We start from the raw sequence: 14,270 nt of genomic DNA, 5'->3' as shown, positions 1-14,270 counted from the left end.
ACCAGTTCATAACGTGTCACTCCCCATAATAATGGGCAAATACCAAGCTGCACCCTCGAGAGAAATGAAGGCAAATCTTTGGTTAAGAGCACCTGAGCATCACAGTTAATACTCAAAGGAAGAGCTTTTCTTCCATCTTAAATGGATTACTTGGAAAGAAAGTTTCCCTGAGCTCTTGATCCTTCGGAAAAAACCTAAAGGTCTCTCCAAACCACTATAGGACAGTCAGCTGGTGAACAATCTCAGTCCCTACCTTTGCTCCTTCTAAATCTCACAAGCAAACTTTGCACATGCTCCCTGGGAGCAGGTGTTCAACTATACGGAGAAACTTTTTATTAAGACAGTAGAGCCAATCTCAAAGTCCTCATTGTTTAACCATCTTAGACATACCTCTATTTTGCCGGGTTCTTGAGATTCTAATCCTCCTGTCCGTTATGCTTATTTCCTTTCCCTCATGCTGGACTCTTTCCTTGTGCAAACTGTCATTTGTCACCGGGGCTTGTTTTTCCCTGGGTATCTTGTCCACCCTGCACTGCAGAAGTGTCACTATAGATGAGTAGTTTCTTGTTTGCTTGTGCCAAGGACGCCAGGGGCTTCACCCACCTGGAACCTACCACCTGGCTGTACAGTAATTTCTCAGTTCTAGGTTCTTGCATGATGAAGGCAGTCCTTGGGCTTCAGTGTCATTTTTCTCCCCTGACTCAGAGCATCAGGAAGAGTGATATTCCCTTGCTGTTCCCCTGGCTCATGTGGGGGATTTTTCTAGATCCCCTTTCACCAAAGAGGCATTTTTTCCAGAACGCCTCCTTATGCAAAGGTTTTAGTCCCTGCTGCTTCCCTACACCAGTCCAAGGCTTGTCAATTGGCCCCACGTTGGTGTTAAATTCTACCCCTCATCTCAGCTTCTATATGTGGCCCACGCTTCCCCTGGGGTACCGCAGCTCTAGCTCAGGAGGCTACTGTTTGGGATTCAAGCTGCTGCCGGTGGCAACAATGGCTTTCTTTTCAAGCTCAGATACATATTTAAAATTTTTGTGTTACTTTATGCAGAATTTCTCTGTCTCATACTGCTGGAACTGGACAGGCAGACTCAACTTCTAACCAGATGTTTTTGTTTTTTTATTTATCGAGGTAAAATCCACGTAACCTAAAATTGACCATTTTAAAGCCTACACTTCAGTGGCATTCAGCACATTCATGGCGTTTTATAACCATCACCTCTATCTCATTCCAAAATGTTTTTATCACCCCAAAGGAAACCCCGTACCCATTAAACAGTCACTCTCCATTCTTCCCTCCTGCTAAGCCCTAGTAACCACTAATCTCCCTTCTGTGTCTATGGATTTACCTATTCTGGATATTTCATGTAAATGGAATCCTATATGACCTTTTATATCTGGTTTCTTTTACTTAGCATGAACGTTTTCGAGGTTCATCCATATTACAGCGTGTATACAGACGACCAACAAGCACATGAAAAGATGCTGAATATCATTAGCCATTAGGGAAATGTAAACCAAAACCACAGGGGACACCACCTCAACAGCCACTGGGAAGGCCATAATGAAAAAAAAAAATGGAGAATCACAAGTGTTGGTGAGAGGGTGGAGAAATTAACACCCTGGTCCGTTGCTGGGGGAAATGTAACATTTGCAGCCACTGTGGAAAACGATTTGGTAGTTCCTCAAAAACTTAAACATAAAATTATCATATGACTCAGCAATTCCCCCCTTAGGTATATGCCCAAAAGAACTAGTCCTCAAACAAATATGTGTCCACGAATGTTCGTAACAGCCTTATTCACAATAGCCAAAAGGTGGAAACAATCCAAGTGTCCATCAGCGGATGAATGGATAAACAAAACGTGGCGTAGCCGTATGCTGGAGTGTTACCAGCCATAAAATGGACTGAAATACTGATACATGCTACAACATGGATGAACCTTGAAAACATAATGCTAAGTGAAAGAAGACAGACACACCAGCTGGTGATCGAAGAGGAGGTAAAGAAGCTATCTGGGCCCTCCTGGAAGCTGGGTAGATACCGTACAGAAGGGAAAGGGTGTAATTCATAGTCCATCACACATACTCAGCTCTTCCTGCCACAGGTCCCATAAAATACCCGCCTACCACACTCCCTAGTAGAACAAACACCCAACATTACATTCAAGCCAGCCTGCCTAGATGACTGCAAAACAGGAGTCCCCTCTTATTAAAACAATTTCCCACTTAAATTATTTATTTCTCTGGAGTAACCATAAAATATTCAAATGCAACTGCCAGACCATAAACAGAAGAGCCAGAAACTCTTACCTAAGTTTCTTATTTGATATGTATTCATTCCATTACAAGAAGAATCCAACGTTTATTAAGTATCTAAATAATACCAGGTACTGTGTCAGAAAATATCTGTAACACCTTGCATATTTATGAATTAAAATAAAGCTTGAAGTTATGTATAAAAGGGAGGAAGAGAAATTGAACTGTATTTTTTCAGCAGACATAATTAAACCCCAAAGCTCTGGGCATCAATTAGACACTAGAAATAAAATCTGATTATCCCAGAGACTCATTTCCAGACGAACACTTTTATGAGTTGCCTAACTGTGCATGGTCCTGAGTTAGCCATCAACCAAAATGGACTTGTTTTTACCTAGTAACAAACAAACCTTGAGCCCATTATGAGTTTCTTCTTAAGAAGCAGCCAGAGATCTTTCATTTAATTGGCAATATAACCACCTACATTATTAATGATAAGTTTACTTTCCTCTTAATATAGAAGTCTAAAGGCCATCGGTGCTGTAGCAAGTAACAAATGTACACTAAGAACTTACCAAACAACATCCACTTTCTCCGTGGCTCTACATTATCGAGAAATATTTTCCCGAGATTTGTGTGAGGTTTCAGGTTCACACAGAGGCATCTGCAACAGACTTCAGAGAGAACTGCAGCTACTCTGAACATCTTAAGTCTAAGAAAAAGGCCTCCAAGATTTTAATGTGGCTTAGGACAGAGTGACAAAATTCAAGACCCAGTCGTTCCCACAGGGCCAAAAAGAAGTCAAATATAAGGATAACCAGAAGAGTCTTGCTTGATTCTGCTTTCTCCCACCACACGCTTCACAGGAGGCTGCCTTCATTTTCACCCTAGTACCATGAGAGCCTTCACTGGCATTTTCCAAGCAGTATTTTTGAAAGGCAATCTGATCACATCACCCCCTGCTTAAAACCCCTTCAAAGCTTCCTACTGCCTTTAGGGAAAATCTAAACTTCACGTGGCTTACGAGGTACGCACGATTTCAGTTCTTACAAGTTAAGCGTGCCACACCTCCAAATCTTCACACTTGCTCTAACTTCAGTCTCCACCCCTCTTCTTCCAACCCACCTCCACTCCTTCAGGCTCAGCTGAAAGAGTGCTTTTCAAAGAGGTCTGCTCTGGCCCCTACACTAGGTCCCTCTCCGGGGGACCCAGAGCATCCTGCTGTTCTGTATTGTTAACATGGTAATGCGATCATAATTGTTCTTGTTCCATGACTGCCTTTCATGTTAGTTGATTAAACTGTCTGAGATAGGGGTTGTCTGTCTTGCTTGTTGCCGTGGCTCCAACACCACACAATACCTGGCACGCGGGAGACACTCTTTGTTGAATTAATGAATCATCTTCTACAATAATACATTCTCGTGGGGACTGAGGCTATTGTCCTCATACATTTGGAGCCAGATAAAAGATAACCGAGCTAATATAATTAATATGATCCTACCGAGTACTCTCTGCAGGAGGGGTTCTTAACAATTTTTGAGTGGTGGACCTCTCTGTCAGATGAAGACTATGGATTACCCCTCCTTGGAATAATGCTTATAAATGCATGACAGAAGATATATAGAACTCTAACGAAATAATTATATTCGAATCCCACTATCAAATTACGTTCTAAGTTAGTGATACAATAGTAAATACACCTTTTCACTGTCATTAAATAAAGAGGTCTAATGGCAGGTCTAGTAACTACCATGATTTCAAAGTAATGATGAGCATAAATAACATATTGAGATTATCCGTGATAACTATAATGTTGATATAAAAATAGCTGTGATACTTATTAGTGAGAAAGACACACAGCTACTGGCATGGCCACTGGCTCCACGCATAATTAAAACACTAAAATTCAGTCAGAAGTTAGCGAAAATAAGAATGTCATTTTTGTCATCCAACTTCATGGACCCCTCAGGAGATCCCTGCAAAAGCCAAATAATTGCACTGCCTGGCTCTCCTGCTGTGGGGGAGTATAGGCTACCTGCCCCCCCCCCACACACACACACCTGGATCCACAACCACATCTGTGCAGTGTCCATGTTTCCCCTGCGTGGCTCCCATATGTTGGTTGAACATGGCAGGGTACCAGTGCAGGTTCATTCCCGTGGGACAGAGGGATCCCCCAGTAGGCAACTTTGCCTCAAGAACTCACAATCAACCTGGCCAAGACATTCTCAGAACTGTCCTTCCTCTCCTCATGTGTCCATTCCCATCTGTCCTTTCCTCCCCTTGTCCTCCTTCCTTCCACCTGTCCTCTCACAGAAGTCAGACTGGCACCGAAAAGTTCATCTGAAAGCTCTCCCAGCCTACACCGCTGCCCTTCCCTTCATCCTTCCCAGGTGTCCTCATGATAAATCTCCTTCACACACAACCCCATCTTGATTCTGCTTCCAAGAAGATCCGAACAAACGCAATCCTCCTCCCCTTTTTTTGTTTTCATTTATTTTGAGAGAGAACAGGAGAGGGGCAAAGAAGGAAAGAGACAGAATCCCAAGCAGGCCCCACACTATCAGCCCAGAGCCCAATGCAGGGCTCAAACTCACAAACCGTGAGATCATGACCTGATCCAAGATCAAGAGTCAGACACTTAACCGACTGAGCTACTCAGGCACCCCATGCAATACCTTTTAATCAAGGAGAAAAGAAAGGCCTATTCAACTGGGTTTATTCAGACCTGATTATTCTGAAAATATCTGGACATTCTATATTTACAACGCTTTACCAATACCTAACACCTGATTGCATAAAAGGGCTTTTCAGAGCATTTTTAAAAAAAAATCTTTCCCATCAACTCTTTGTCATCCAAAGGAAGGCTCACATAGGGTTAAGGCCAAGGACTAGCCTCCCTGAACAGATGACAGTGGCTCATTAAGGAACTTGGAACAGGAACAAGAGAACTGAGAGCTACAGCCACCACAAAGACTTTATTTCAATAAGACGGTTTGAAGATTACACAATGTCAACCCATTAGAATACCCCACCGTCATCCCTGAGAGCCCCTCTGACAAAATCCTATGGGTATGAAGTGAGCACACAGGAGCTCCACATGCACAATAGAGAAGCTAATACACCGGGTGGCCAGCTGTAACTCAGAATCAAAGAGAAGGTGCTGCAGACACAGGATTGTGGCAAGTAAATCTTAATGCGGAAGAGGGAAAAAGAGTGTTTACAGCACAGAGCATCTCCCTTCCCCACTCTCCACCCCTTCCACCAGGGATTTCAGGTATAATAACAACATAAAAGGTAATATTAGAACCAATATTAAAATAAATAGGGAACAGGAACACTCCACAAAAGGGGAAATGTAAATGAGCGCAGAAGAATCAAGATGAGAGAAATAAACAAACATGAAGCTTCTATGAGCTGATGGAGAGAGATGTGCTCGTAACACCTCAAGTGGAAAGCTGGAACACATTTTCTGACTGGGACCTCTTCTGGTGTGTTGGTTAGATTCTACAAGGCCCTTAGAAGAACTCCTACTTCTGGTACATTGTGAGCTAATTCAGTTGTTATGGGCCACCCGGCAGAACTTACCATGACATATAGCATGGTTTCTAAGGTGTAATGCCCTCTGCGTTTCACTTTTGTGGGGGCACTGGGTGGCGCAGTCAGTTAAGCGTCCGACTCTTGATCTCAGCTCAGGTCATGATCTCCCAGTTCATGAGATTGAGCCCCGTGTAGGGTTTCACACTGACCTCTAGGAGCCTGCTTGGGATTCTCTCTCTCTTCCTCTCTCTCTGCTCTCTCCCCCACTGATAGGCTCTCTCCCCGCCCCTTAAAATAAACATAAAAAAATTTTTTTAAGAAAAAAACTCTTTAAGAAAAACACTTTTGGGAAAAGAATTCACTCCAAAATGTAAAATATCCTGTGCTTCCTTATGTAAATAGAAACATGGAGGTAAGGGGTGGATTGCGTCCCCCAAAAGGATATGTCAGACATGTTGATGCCTTAACTGCCAGTACCTCAGAATGTGACTTAATTGGAAATAGGGAGCTTTCAGATGTAATTAGTTAAATTAAAATGAGGTCCTTCTGGAGTAGCATGGGCCCTGAATCCAATACGACTTGTATCCCCATAAGAAGAGAGAGGCACACTGAGAGGAGAGGGCCACGTGAAAACCCAGACAGGCAGGAAGAAGAAAATGGCCATGTGATGACAGGCAGAGATGGGAATGATGCATCTACAGGTCAAGGAACACCAAGGATTCCCCGTAATGCCTGAAACTAGGAGAGGAGCACAGAACACACTTTTCCTCAGAGCCTCAAGAAAAAACCAACTTTGCCAACACCTCGATTTCCATTTCTAGCCCCCAGAAAGCTGAAAGGGTCAATCTCTCTTGTGTTTAGCCACCTTGTTAGTGGAACTTTGTTATGGCGGCCCAGGAAACTGATACAATAAGCTTAGGGCTTCTCCCCCCGACACTTCCCCGTCCAGCCTTCCCGCCTCTGCTACCACCAGGTTACTGATATATAAATCTCATGTTAATGTGCCAGGTTTCATGGGGTTTGAGTCCATGCTGGAGATGGTCCGACACTCTCAGAAACTGGATCCTCGGTAGCAAAACTCAGCCTGCTGATGATGCTAAGGCCCTGAGTCACCTCTTTGTTCCTATGGAACAATTTGCATGCTGAGGCGATCCAGCTCAATTCTGGCCTCGATATATTACACTTTAATGGTACTTTTCTTCCAAGAACACTTACGAAAATTGCCTCATTAATTCTCACTGCTCCCTTGTGCAGCAAGACAGGGACAAGTGTGATTATCTCAATTTTGAAGACAAAGACCCTGAATTCTAAGATCCCAGGACTATGAAGAACATTGAGAGGTCATCAGCCCAGAAAGGCCCAAACTTGTTGCTCAGCGGAATCACCTGACAGCTCAGCAAAAATACAGATTCACAGGCCCAGCCGCCCCAGGACACAGCCCAAGAGTCTTTATTTCTTTTTTTCATGTTTATTTTTGAGAGAGAGAGAGAAAGCAAGCAGGGGAGGGGCAGCAGAGACGGGGGACAGAGGATCTGAAGCAGGCTCCATACTGATAGCACAGATCTAGCCCTGTGTAGGGTTTCATGCTGACATTGAGGAGCCTGCTTGGGATTCTCTCTCTTCCTCTCTCTCTGCCCCCTCCCCCACTGTGGGGCCTGAATTCATGAACCATGAGATCATGACCTGAGCAAAAGCGGGACACTTAACCGACTGAGCCACGCCGATTCCCCCAAAAGTCTATATTTCTAAAGTTGCCCACATACCTCCCCCCAGTTTTTTTGTAACCTGACAAACACAGTTTGTGAACTGGCATTTGGGAACCACAGAGAGTCTAGTCTTTCTCAAGTTTGGGGAATATGTGGACAGACCCTTTTTACAAGATAAAAAGGCTTATGATCCTCAGGTGATAACAAATTGTTTTTATTATAATGTTACTTAAATAAATACCGAAGTCTATATATAAACCCCTAATCCTGGTAGCTCTTTTATATGACTATAAAACTAAAACAAGTTCATAAATTAAATAGAATCCCAATAAAATCCAAAATGACACCGGCAGTCAGTGATTGTCACAGAACCAGTCCCTGACAGGTCTGCATGCTCAGGCCACACATGTTGCAGGAGACTATCCTCCTCCACTCTTCTCTCCAAGAACCATGACCGGGCCTGCCCTCCTGCAGCCTGCCTCGATACCATGGTCTTCACTTCCTGAAAACGTGATCATAGGCACAACGTAAATGCAGGCTTTCTAATCATATGCATATTCAGCTATTAGGAGTCATTAAATAATCTAATACAGGCTTACCCTGGGGTGTTCACATTATCATCCAAATGTGAGCACAGGATTTAAAATTTCTTATAGTAAACTTGTGGACCTCCCTTTGATAAATATTGATCTACTCCATTTGCCTTTTCCTGGCAGGGTCAGAATTCAGTGAACATTGACTTCAAATGCTTGGTAATAGTTAACACTATACTATGCTTACTGTATAGCAGACACACACTGTTCTAAGCCTATTACATACACTAACTTCTTTACTCTTCATATTAACCATGTACGGTAGATACAACCATTATTTCCATTGTGCACATGATAGAATTGGGCAAGAGATAGTAAGCAATTTGCCTAAGATCACACAGCTCCTAAGGGGCAGACCCAGGATTTGAACCCAGAAAGTCTGGATCCAGACTCTGTGTTCTTCAACACTAACTGTATATACTTTTCAAGTGAGGTATTTGCATTCCAAGATTTGTAGTAGAGTCTGATTTCTCTCTACTCCCAACAAGTAAGTAGTAATCTGAGTGAATGGATCCAGGTTGGCAAGAGTTGCAGTAACGAGGAGCTTGAATGAGGGGTGGGAAGTTGCATTGCATGGGGACAGGAAAAAGGGGCCTTAGGGACTCAGCAAGCCAAAAAGCCAGGCAACTCACCTAAATAGGCATCCATCCAGAAAAGCGAGGCAGAGTAGAAAAATCTGGGTAGACACCAATAGGAAGAAACCAAGGAAACTGGATGAGTAAACAGTTCTGAAGCAGAGTGAGGCAGAGTGAGCAGAGTTCTGCCTCATCTAGTTTAGAGAAAACTTAGATGTTTTCTCTAAGCAGAAAAGGAAAACATCTGCAGCCTTGGGTATGACAGGGAGGGAGCTGTTACGGTTGCCTATTTAGCTCCAGTAGAATCCTGCAAAAGGAACCCCAGTCAGCTGAGTATAAACTTACATATGTTGCCTAAGAGGACCTCTCACAAGAAAGATAAAAGTGACACTCAACTCTCTGGAGAATTAAAGTCACAAAAGCTCATCACAGGAAAAATCCAAGGCTTCTTCCTCAAAGACAATTGCATCTTTTATCTTGTCATCTACCAGGTCATTAGATGAATTTTGCTCCCTAATACTTCTCACATTCTAAAAATATAAAGACATCAAGCTAGATCAAGTTGGTATAGACTTGATCACAGGTGAAGCAAGATTAAATGATTGCTGTAACTCCAATGAATAGTCTGCTTTTCTAAAACCTTATTTGGACATAATGAATAGGAGCCCTCCTAAAACTGGGTTTGTGTTATAATGATAAAAGTTAGGTGCCCATAAGTAAACCTTTGACTTCATAAATAAGAAAATCAACCCACTGGACTTAGGATCAAAATAGCATTAAACCTCACTGATGAGAGAGAAAAAAACAACAACAACAACGCAAAATCAAAGATCATGCCATTGAGAATAGACGATCTTTCCCGGCTGCAAGATAGACTTGCTTCTGAGCTATAAAAAAATGTCATAATCATAGATACTCACATTTCACATTTTTTTCAAAGAGCCTCTCTCTCTGTCTGTGTCAGCACTAAGTTTTATATTTGATGGTTTCTGCACCACAAGTAGTGTCTATTTTAGGTTACAAAGTAGAAAGGAAGATGTAGGCCCAGAAGAACCAAATGTTTGGAACCTGATAAGCCTACGTAAATTCTGTGTTGACTCATTTCAACAATTTATTGACCTTCTTCTGTGACCAGGTGCTTGCTGGATGGCAGGTACAGAGATGTCAGGACCCAGTTCCTGCCTTCAAGGAGCTTACAATCTCACAGAGAAGACCTAGTGAGAATTAATATGACAAGTGGTTAAGTCCCCACGGTGGCAAAGATGGCTGTCACAAATAATGAATGAAGGTATTCATTAACAAGTATTTTTACTCCTGTGGAAACTCGGGGTGGTGGAGAGGAGTCTCCCTTACCCTGAGGGATTTCGAAATGAATGACTCTGCAACATGAAGTGCCACATAGCAAGCTCACCCTACTAACAACTTAGGCACCTCCACTAGAGCTCAGAATGGGAACAACATTTGCTTTTTTAAGTCACAATTATTGAATCCTGATCCTGAATCGGAGTTTGTTCCTCTTATGATGCAATGTTCCTGTGGTTCTGAGAGTGAATGATTCTACCCAGGAGAATTTTTGATAAAGCCTTTTGTATCCACCTAGATTCTCACGCAGAGAATAAAAACAACTGACTCAAACCTGGATTTCTCAGTAATTTGTCTACAGTGCACTTCTCAGGTCCCACAACATGACATTCACCTTTAACTTGTTGGCTTCAAGTGGAGCACTTTCCAGGCAGCCTTAACTTCTGTGCCTTGATTTTCCAACTGGCAAGGCAAATGCTGTGAGTAGAACACTGTCTGACCCTGCGGATGCAGTAATATGGAAAGGGGCCGGGACAAACAGACCCTCCTCCAAGGTCTGCAGAGGTTGGAGTATAGTCTTGGCTGCTTTACTCAAACCCACTTCAACAAGGAGGATTGTGACCTTTGCTCATTATTATATCAGCTAACCTCTAGCATACACCTACAGGGTGCCAGCTCTGGGTTAAATATTTTGCAACCATCTCCTGCAGTCTTCAAAACAACTCCAATGCCATCCCAATTTTATAAGGAGGAAGCCAAAGAAAAGCTAGGTGCATGGGGCATTCTAGAAGTTCTTGATTTGAACTGCCTCTCGACTTCAGGGCTTTCTATCAAAGTGTTTTCAGATTGTTGTCTGTGTGCTTGTTTGTTTTACTACTCTGCTGTATTCCTTCAGTCGGCCACACCCCTCCATCTTGAAACAATCCTTTCCTTACATTCTGTGACACGGAGCTTCTCACCTGTCCGATCTCCAATTACTCCTCCTCAGCCTCCTTTAGGGGGTGTGACCTACTCTACCTCACCTTTCAATTATTAAAGTTTCTCTGTTCCAGACCATCCTCCTTCTCCCTCTAAACTTGCTCCCTAGGCATTATCATTTACTCCTATTACCAACCAATGTTGATGACTATAAAATATGTAGCCCAGGGGCACCTGGGTGGCTCAGTCAGTTAAGTGTGTTACTGACTCTTGATTTCAGTTCAGCTCATGATCTCACAGTTCATGACTTCGAGCCCTGAGTCTCTGTTGTCTGCGCTGACAGCACAGAGCCTGCTTAGGATTCTCTCTCTCCTCTCTCTGACCCTCCCCTGCTCTCTCTCTCTCTCAAAAATAAATAAACATTAAAATAAAAAAATATGTAACTCAAATTCAGCCTCTCCTCTAAGCTCCAGACATCTCTCTCCTTCAAGTGTCTCTCATGCACCCAAAATTTAACTCCTGATCTCTTCCTCTTCCCACCCCTACTGTACCCCGAACTTAGGTCCTCCCCTGGTCTTCCCATCTCAGTAATGACACCACTCCCCACCCAACTGCATTAGCCAAAAGCTTACGAGTCACCTTGAACACTTCCCTTCCCTCCATTCCAAGATCCAATCATGGAGACCTTTTCATTCTACCTCTTAATTTAATCTTGAGTCCATCCACTTTCTCCTTGTCTCAGTAAGAGCCACCTTTCCTCTTGCCCAGTCTATTGTGACAAGCTCCTCACTGGCTTCCCTGCATCTGTTCTTACTCCTCCTCTACTCCATTTTTTTATATAGCATTCCTCACAAGACATCCTGTAGCCAAAGTGATGCCTTTAAAATTCAGATAGCACATTTGAACCCTTCAATGGCTTCCTATGACTCACAGCATGAAATCCTGAATTCTTGTCCTAGCAGCAAGGTTTTGCAGGTTTGGTCCCTGTTTGAATCACCAGCCACCACATTCTTACTCTTAACCCCAGGCACACTGGCTTTCATTCCTGTCCTCAAATACTTCTTGCCTCCAGCCTTCACAAATCCATTGTGTTTGCCCGAAATCCTTCTTTCTCAGCCTCTACCCCTCTTTGTCTACACCTGAGTTCACAAACACATTGCCCAGGAAAGCCTTCTCTGACCCCCTCAGGTCACTGCCCCTACTGTAAGATCTCTGGCCACCTACTCTTCTCCTTCATGGTACTCATCATAATTGTAATTTAAAGACTGGTGATTGCTCGATTAACGTCTGTGCATTTCTCCTTACTAAAATGTCTGTGCCCTGTCATGAGGGCAGTCACAGTGTCTGAGAGCTTGCTGGGGTATCTTTAGCACCACTGGATTCTCACCCAAGTTTCTATTACTTTGGGTAGGAAAGAATGTCTACATGTGCTGCGGGTCACATCACCATCCTCTTGAGACAATCATGCATGTGTCTTTATGTAATGTCTTTCACTTTCCTATGCCATTTATACATATGTTATGTGAATTTACACATGTTATCATATGCTACATTGTAAGCTCTAAAGAGCCACCAAGTTGGCCTCTCAGAGTTGGGATGCTAAGAAATTAATACTGAGACTCAGTGCCATTCAAGGAGTGTTTATTCTACTGTCCTCATTTTACAGGTAAGAAAACTGAGATGCAGAATCTGTTGTCCCAGGGCTCACAGTCTGGTAAAGCACGTGAGTGATGCTCTACCTGTGAATTTATGAATGATCGCATAAGCCATTTCACTTCTCACAGGGAGCTGAGTGGCACATAGATTCTATGGCATTATCAAGGCCACTTTCCATACCTTCCATTTCTATGTTGACCAACTGAGTGATCAGAAAAGCTTTGAAACCATCTTGTAATATGCAATGAAGAGTCAAGCTACCTACAAGGTTAAACCTATATGGCTTCCTGACTACATTAAATGCAAAGACATTCCTTTTTTTCCCTAAAGCAATTATGTGGGAACTTCATTTGCCAGTAAGACTACCAAGGCCTGCAGTGTTACACAGAACTTTTTGTGAGGGCTTGAGCACAAAAATACCACACTGAAAATTTAGATTAAAATATAATTTTCATGCCTCACCAAAGTGCTTCCATTTCATCTGTTTGGTCCAGGACAACCAAAAACGCTCATTATTCCCCACCTGCCCTGGGTCTGGCCATGGAGGCACCCTTTCTCTTGGACCTAGATTTCAAGAAAGACACAGACCACACTGCCATGGCTAAATGGAAAAATCAATGGAAGCCTGTGTGACTTCAACTGAAATGGCCACTATGGCTTCCTGGAGTCCTGAAGACTGCTCAAGCCATGTGCTTGCTAACGCATGTATCAGTGGTCTTCACCCCAGAGCGGAAATAAAGCACTAAGAAAAAATATTTCCAATTTGATCCTCTATGGGGCCACGTTTCCTCTGATTTACTAATTCCGAGAGAGAAAGCAACAAAATGTGTCCCAGGTGAGGCAGATGTATGCATCCTTTACTTGCTGCCTGGAACAAAAACAAGCATTCGGTTAAATTTTTCAATCATTCATTAAACAGACAGTTGTAAAGGCTTATGAAGTACGTGAAAGTGTGCTAAATCCATAGGAGAAAGTGAGGTGAAATAAACAGGGCTCTTTTCTGGTTTCAGAATCTTCTTCAGGTATTGCAGATCACATATGCAAACAACTTTAATGTAAGGCAACATAATTATCTCATATTTAATTAACTAGTAACAGAGCATCTTTAAAGCGGCATGTTAACAAGTAATATTCCTTATTTCCTTGCTCAAAGCTTGGTCCATGGACTAGAAGCATCAGGGCATCGCCTGGGAGCTTGGTAGAAAGGCACAATCTCAGATGCAATCACATAACTACGGAAGCAGAATCTGCATTTTAATCAGATCCCCCAGATGATTCAAATGCTCCATGAAGTTTAGAGAAGCACCGCTTTACATTATTTGGCACTCAGTCACTGCCCACCAGTGACAAAGTTGATGGAAGCTGACTTCAAAGCAGAGACTCAGATTTTTATAGAATAAATGCTTAATACCTTGTTTTTAACGTGAATCTCTGAGGGATTTGTTTTAGGACCTAAACGTACAAAATGGGATTCTAAAGCTCAGCAAACTACATGTCCTTGAATTTTAATATCCTATGAGTACTCAGACCCTTACCTGGAATGCTAAAGGGTTTTAAAATATAGCTCTATTCATACTGATAAGAGCATTTTCTTTTAAAGCTTATTATGTATTAAACTGACCTTACAGAAGCCACTGGAGGAGATGGAAATTCTCATCAAGTTCAACTCAATGATAAACATCTTTTAGAGGGAATGTCACCAGAGGGAACCAAGACGGGATT

The 14,270-nt window shown here is 42.7% G+C and overlaps 1 protein-coding gene across 1 annotated transcript in view; it reads right to left on the bottom strand.

Annotated features, from left to right (window-relative positions):
- Nucleotides 1-14,270, bottom strand: part of ARMH4 (armadillo like helical domain containing 4) — a 123,868-nt gene that overhangs the window by 28,755 nt on the left and 80,843 nt on the right. The window lies entirely within an intron of this gene.

The sequence above is a fragment of the Panthera uncia genome, assembly GCF_023721935.1.
Source record: "Panthera uncia isolate 11264 chromosome B3 unlocalized genomic scaffold, Puncia_PCG_1.0 HiC_scaffold_1, whole genome shotgun sequence".
NCBI lineage: Eukaryota > Metazoa > Chordata > Mammalia > Carnivora > Felidae > Panthera > Panthera uncia.
The sequence above is the reverse complement of the archived record's forward strand: the minus strand, read 5'-3'. Positions and strand labels throughout refer to the sequence as shown.